At 39.6% G+C, this 6805-nt stretch overlaps 1 protein-coding gene across 2 annotated transcripts in view; it reads left to right on the top strand.

Annotated features, from left to right (window-relative positions):
* Positions 1–310: 310 nt before the first annotated feature.
* LOC103279145 (neuroblast differentiation-associated protein AHNAK) overlaps positions 311–6805 on the top strand; it is a 32820-nt gene continuing 26325 nt past the window's right edge. For both annotated transcript variants that reach the window (XM_062984568.1, XM_062984567.1), the window contains exons 1-2: positions 311–382; positions 1407–1523. The gene's annotated coding sequence lies outside the window, so the exon portion shown is untranslated. The remainder of the gene's footprint in view (positions 383–1406; positions 1524–6805) is intronic.

The raw sequence follows: 6805 nt of genomic DNA, 5'->3' as shown, positions 1-6805 counted from the left end.
AGTCCTTCTATTAACCAGCCCAGTAGTGAGAGTCAATCCCTTGAGTAATCTTCCCCTCAAGAGATCCAAACTGCCTGACCTAGCTTATCAGTTTCCACAGCTTTCAGTTCTCTCTCACACACACACTCTAAACTCCTCTTTCCTCTCCAAACCCCAAAACAGAACTGCTCTCTTCAAACCCTAAAACAAAACCCCCTGGAGTTTTTTTCCTCTGCACCCTAAGACTTGGCTCCTCCCATCTGCTCTGGCTGGCCAATCCTAGGAGTCTCTCTCTAAGCTCCCCCCCCTTCTAATCACATTTAAGATGGCTGCCTGGCATTCCTCTACAAAATAGAGGCTTGCCTCACTCACTGTTACCCAGGTTTCATTCCAGGCCTAATAGGTAAGGTTCACTACAATAACCCTTCTCTGTAGGGTTCCCTATGAGGTTGGTATAGGAGGCAACTGTGATATGGGTATATTAATGAGGCTGGTAGCCATATATTCTTCATAGCAGGTTAGTCCTCTCATTGAAGGGAGGGTCCCATTCAAGTATGATTTAAAGAAACATAAGGAGTAACATCACAAACATAAGAAGTAACATCACGATAGCAAAGTCAGTAGGCACAGAGATCGGCTTGTCACAGTTTTGCAATTCTGTTTGAATTACAAAAATAATTTCAGTAAAGGGAGATTAGTACATGCAGCTTGAAACAAACTAATATCTTCTTTGGACATTTTTTTTTAGTGGGCTGAAGTGAAAAGAGTAGTTTTGATTCTCCGTGTTGTTCTAACGTTGGGCCTTTCCAGACAGACATTATATCCCAGGATCTGATCCAGGTTTGCTGTTTATCCCAGATTATCTGGCAGTGTGGACTCATATAATCCAGTTTAAAGCAAAGGGTCAAATTAACCCCAGACTGAGTTTATTACCATCCAGTGAAATGATGTTGTTTGCAGGGATCATTTTCAGTTTAGAAACTGAAACTATCTGCCTAACCTCAGTCTGGATGAATTTGTCAATTAAATTGTGTTCATAAAACAACTTGCCACTTATTTCCTGGAAACGCATGTTCCTATTCCATTTGTTATAATTACATGCATCTTACAACAGCTCTCCTGAACTTCAGTTAGGGTAGCTATTCTTGGCTTTGTGTATCAGATTGCTTTTTGTACCTCTGTATTCATTTCCATGGCATATGCAACAGAAATTTTCATTTTGTAGGGTGGGGGTGGGGAGGAGTGCACGTTAAGTTAGAATAGCAATTAAAAAGAACAAGTTTACTCATTTTGACTTCTAGTGAGAGTTCAAGCTTGATTTATTCTCAGACCCATATATTTGTCTTTTGGGCAGTCCAGAATATTCACAGACTCTCCTTCAGCAGTGCATTTCAAATGTACTGATATTCTTATTTATTTATTTACAGCATTTATACCCTGCCCTTCTCACCCCGAAGGGGACTCAAATCGGTTTACAGAACACACATACGGCAAACATTCAATGCCAATTATATAATTTACAAGAACAGACAACACAAACAGAGGTAAAAGTAGTTTTTTCCATCTTATTTCTGTGATCTTGAAGGCTGTGCTCGACTCTGGCCATGGGGGCGGGGGCTGTTACTGTTCTTTCAAATGAGCAAGATTTTTTCTTTAGAGCAAGCATTCATTATGAATTTGTATATAACGATTCTATAAAAAGTAACTTTATTTTTCTACCCCACCACATTTCCCGGCAGGGACTCGGGGCGGCTACACGGGTCAGAAATCCAAAAATACAAAACAGTAGATCAGTTAAAACACATTGCAATACAAACACAGTAAAATCAGCAGTTATCCAAAACAGTTACCTTAACCAAAAAAATACAGTAAATCATAAAAATTCAGTTAACATATAAATCAGTTAAAAATAAAATCAGTTAAAATAAAATAAAATAAAATGGGCCATGCTGAGAAGCTTTCCTCCAAACAATGTCCTTAAGGCCGCCTTTATTACCTCCCCGCTAAAAGAGGTACCTATTTATCTACTCACATTTCTGCTTTCAACCTGCTAGGTGAGCAGGTGAGGTGGGGCTAACAGCAGGTGCTCACCCCAAACCGGGATTGAACTGCCGACCTTTCGATCAGCAGGATTTTTTTGCAGTTTTCACATACTGTGGCACTCCCATTTCTTCCAGTGTGATCCAAAGCTTTTCTTCATCTACTGGCCCTTCCACAAATATTCTGGGTTATATGGCTATATAACCCAGAATATCAAGGCAGATAATTCACAATATCTGCTTTGAACTGGGTTATCTGAGTCCACACTGCTATATAATCCAGTTCAAAGCAGCTAATGCCGGATTTTATACATTTGTGTGGAAGGGGCCTAAGTCAAAAGCTTTATTATAAAGTACATACTGATTTTCTTCAGAAATTATTTGGTGCGCTCTATTAGTCAATGTGCATTTGCAATATGATGTCTAGTGCCTCTTTCTTTTCTAAATCCCAGATGGACACCTGGCATTTTTCGCTCTGTGTGTAGTGAAACACTTTGTTGTAAATCTTGATCATCACATTGATTGCATGGGACATTAATGCATTCATCCAGTGATCCTACACTAAGCACATCTGCATCCAAAACATCTGCATCCAAAACCACATAATTTTACAGTTTAATTATTCATTTGCTTTTCTGACACATGCTGTCAAAGTATGACTTAGACTTAGAGTAGCAGGCATTGGTCTTCTGCATAGTAAGGGCACATATGATAAAAGGAGCAATAATGTGGGTATCATAGGAAATCAGATATATTCATTTTTGCTTGTCTGTTCTCTCATAATAGAAACTATCCAATCCATTTAAATTGGGGTTTTTGACAATATATGAGACCTAGCATCAAACAATCCAGCTTAAGTTACAAAACAGAATGAGCCAATTATCAAACCGATTATGTTACACAATGAAGAGCAAAAATACTGTAATATTTTGCATGACAAATATATTTTACATCCCAATAGATAAGAATAGAAAACAAAGTTCAGTTTGCCCTGGACTAATGTAGCATCCAAATTTAGCCAAGATAGAACAGCTGTATTTGTTTCATAATAATAAAACTAGAGATCTATGGATGAGAACAACAGACAGGAGGTCAAAACATGTTAAGTCCCCCCACCCAAATTATAATCAAACTATACTCAAACTATACAGAATTCACTCTCATATGAGTCACTGGACACTGGTTTAGTTTTGAAAAAGAGATTAAACAAATTAATTTAGGATTGCTATTACAATGATTTTAAAATGTCACCTTCATCCATCCATGTTCAAATCATGGCCTTTAAAGCTTTTAAAATAATCACATGGCAGGTATGAGAGAAAGGACATTTTTACACATTGAGATTTCTGGTGCTGAGGACATGAAAAGCTTCATGTTATCGAAGCATTCAATTTGTATAAGTCCTGGGAAATCGAGAGGGAGAAGAATGAGTGGCTATCTCGGGTCAATATATGGAAAGACTGAGAAAATTAATTTTCAACATGATGGTTTCAGAAAGCAAGTGGAGATGGGATTTCAAAGCAGGCATGATTGGATGGGTTAGCGTGCAAGGATGGGAAAGGTCGCATTTGGGGCAAAGTTGTTGTGTTACGGAAATGACACTAACCAGCACTCCAGAAAATTAAGGATTATAGTAATTTTGCAGCAATGCTATCTCCTTAATGAATGTAGGATTACTATTTTTCCTGATTTTAACATCATATTGAGATGCTGTGCTCTTTATCAGGTGCAAGTTTGGAAATAAATAGAATTGTCATGATAGCCAAACACACCTAGAAAATAATTGCAGAAATTCCCCTGTATGAAGTGAAATGAATTGAGGATACAGTTATAATGTATTTAAAAACACAAAGTTCAAAACTTGGCATTATACTACATTTTCTTTGACCAGTAGCTGGCCACTTGGAGTGCCTCTGGTATTGCTGTAAGAAGGTTCTCCATTGTGCATGTGGCAGGGCTCAGACTGCATTGTAATAGGTAGTCTGTGGTTTGCTCTTTTCCACACTCGCATGTCGTGGACTCCACTTTGTAGCCCCATTTCTTAAGGTTTGCTCTGCATTTCATGGTGCCAGAGTACAGTCTGTTCAACGCCTTCCAAGTCGCCCAGTCTTCTGTATGCCTAGGAGAAAGTCTCTCATCCAGCATCAGCCACTGATTGAGGTTCTGGGTTTTATCCTGCCACATTTGGACTCTCGCTTGCTCGTGTGTTCCTGTGAATATCTCTGTAGACCTTAGAAAACTATTTCTTGATTAAGGTGTTGACGTGCTGGTTGATACCCTCACAGGGGATGGGCCAAAGATGTCAATGCCTTGGTCCTTTCATTGTTGGCAGATGTCAGGTGATGCAATGCCGACTAAACACAGTATAATTTCTCCAATTGTGTGGGACGTAGACATTTTGTGATGATGCGGCATGTCTCATTAAGAGCCACATCCACTATTTTAACATGATAAGATATATTCCACACTGGACATGCATATTCAGCAGCAGAGTAGCAAAGCACAAGGGCAGATGTCTTCACTGTGTCTGAAAAGTCACCTGTTGATTTAGGGACATGACTTTCATAGGATTTTCTTAGGCAAGGAATACTCAAGATCTGATTTCGTGTTGTCCTCTGAAGCATAACATGTCATCCCTGGTATTCTTTGATGGCTCCTCTATCCAAGTATCAACCAGGCCTGACGCTGCTTGAGTTATACACATGCACACACTGGATTACAGTCTGTAATTGCTTTGAAAGAGGAAAAAACATTAATTAAAACCACTGAGAAAACACTTCTCTAGAAATTTCAAGTTTCTCCAGCACAGCTCTATGGACAACATCTGCTGGAAGCGGATCATAGAATCATAGGAAGAGACCACATGGACCATCTAATCCAAACCGCTGCCATGCAGGTCAAGTAAAATCAAAGCACCCCCAAAAGATAGCCATCCAGCCTCTGTATAAAAGAATCATACTGGGGGAGCCAATCATAGAATATCACCGGAGGATGTAGATATTTCAAGAGGGAACATGTTAATCAAATTTCTGAATAATCAAATCCACAGATGTGGTGGGCCGAGTGTATTTCTATTATGCAAAGAAATGATAGCTTCAGCATTTCACCGTTTAAACAAACCTTGCTATGCAGAGACGTGCTTGTGTTACATAACACTATTCCAGCATTTTTCATCCCAGCGCTTCATGACCCTGTGCAGCATTGCACTCTGTTCAGGAGCATGGAGTTTCTTGCTGGGTCATCATCTCAGATGTGATAAGCCATGAGAGACAGTCACAATGGCACCATCTTTTCAAAGGAACCAGCCTAAAGCTGTGCTTATCAGTCATTTCAACATGTACTATGATCAGGGGATTATCATTTTCTCTGGAGGAAAATAAATAACAACCTGCTCAGGCATAAATTGATTTTTTAAAAAAACCTTGTGCGGTTAGCACAGAGGTAACTGGGTGTGGCAATAAAATGTGTGCCAACCTTTGCTCGGAGATTTAGTATTTGTTTGCAGTAGTCAAGGACCAGACTTTCTTTGTAAAAACCAGGTCCTAACACTGCATGGCGACCACAAGCAAATGGGTACACAGTTTGTTTATGAAAAAGCAGGAATCACCTGATGTTAAATCAGCTTTTATTGACTGTATTTCTTGAGGCACAGCTTGTTAATGTTGGCTGATGCTGTAATCTTACACATGCTTACCTAGAAGTGAATCTCATTTAAATGACTGGCACTTGCGTTCTGTGAAAAATGTGATAAGCATCAACTTGTACATTCTTACAAGATCCAGTGATGCATGATTTAAGAAAATAGTGTCTAGGCTAATCTTTATCAGGTTTACATAGAACTAAAAATAACACCAGAGCCCCCAGTGGCACAGCAGATTAAACTCCTGAGCTGCTGAACTTGCTGACCAAAAGGTTGGAGGTTCTAATATGGGGAGCGGAGTGAGCTCCTGCTGGTAGCCCCAGCTTCTGCCAACCTAGCAGTTTGAAAACATGCAAATGTGAGTAGATCAATAGCTACCACTCCATCAGGAAGGTAACGGTGCTCCATGAAGTCATGCCGGCCACATGACCTTGGAGGTGTCTACAGACAACATGGAGATGAGCACCAACCCGCAGAATCTGACACGAATATACTTAATGTCAGCCAGAGCCGGCCCTAGGTATTTTTCAAGTGTAGGCGAACAGAATTTTGGCGCCCCCCCAAACCAATCACTGAAAAATAAAAGCGTTCGATAAGCGAAAATGTTGGATAATAAGGAAGTATAAAGGAAAAGCCTATAAAACATCAAATTACATTATGATTTTAAAAATTAAGCACCAAAACATCATGTTTTACAACAAATCAATAGAAAAAGCAGTTCAATACATGGTAATGTTATGTAGGTATTACTATATTTGCAAATTTAGCACTAAACATTGAACAGGGATATAGGGCAGTGTGGACTTAGATAACCCAGATAGCCCTCAGTATTAAAAAAAACCCCTCTAAAATCAGGACAATAAATAAAGAACAACACTCTGAAAACAGAAGAAATCCAGACAGTAAACAATCAGGGACAGCTAACTCCTCCCAAAAAAAGATTCTCCCAGGCAAGAAGAAGCCAGGCCTTGAAGCCACAGGGCCATTAAATGCTAATCAAGGTGATTAATTACAACATTCACACCTGCTTCAAAGAAAAGTTCTTTCTCCCACCCTGGACCTTCTACAGATATATAAACCCCACATACCTAGCTTCCAAGTTCCTACAGACCTCACAATCTCTGAAGGCCCCAAAGGTGGGCTTGTG

The sequence above is a fragment of the Anolis carolinensis genome, chromosome 6, assembly GCF_035594765.1.
Source record: "Anolis carolinensis isolate JA03-04 chromosome 6, rAnoCar3.1.pri, whole genome shotgun sequence".
Lineage (NCBI taxonomy): Eukaryota > Metazoa > Chordata > Lepidosauria > Squamata > Dactyloidae > Anolis > Anolis carolinensis.
The sequence above is the reverse complement of the archived record's forward strand: the minus strand, read 5'-3'. Positions and strand labels throughout refer to the sequence as shown.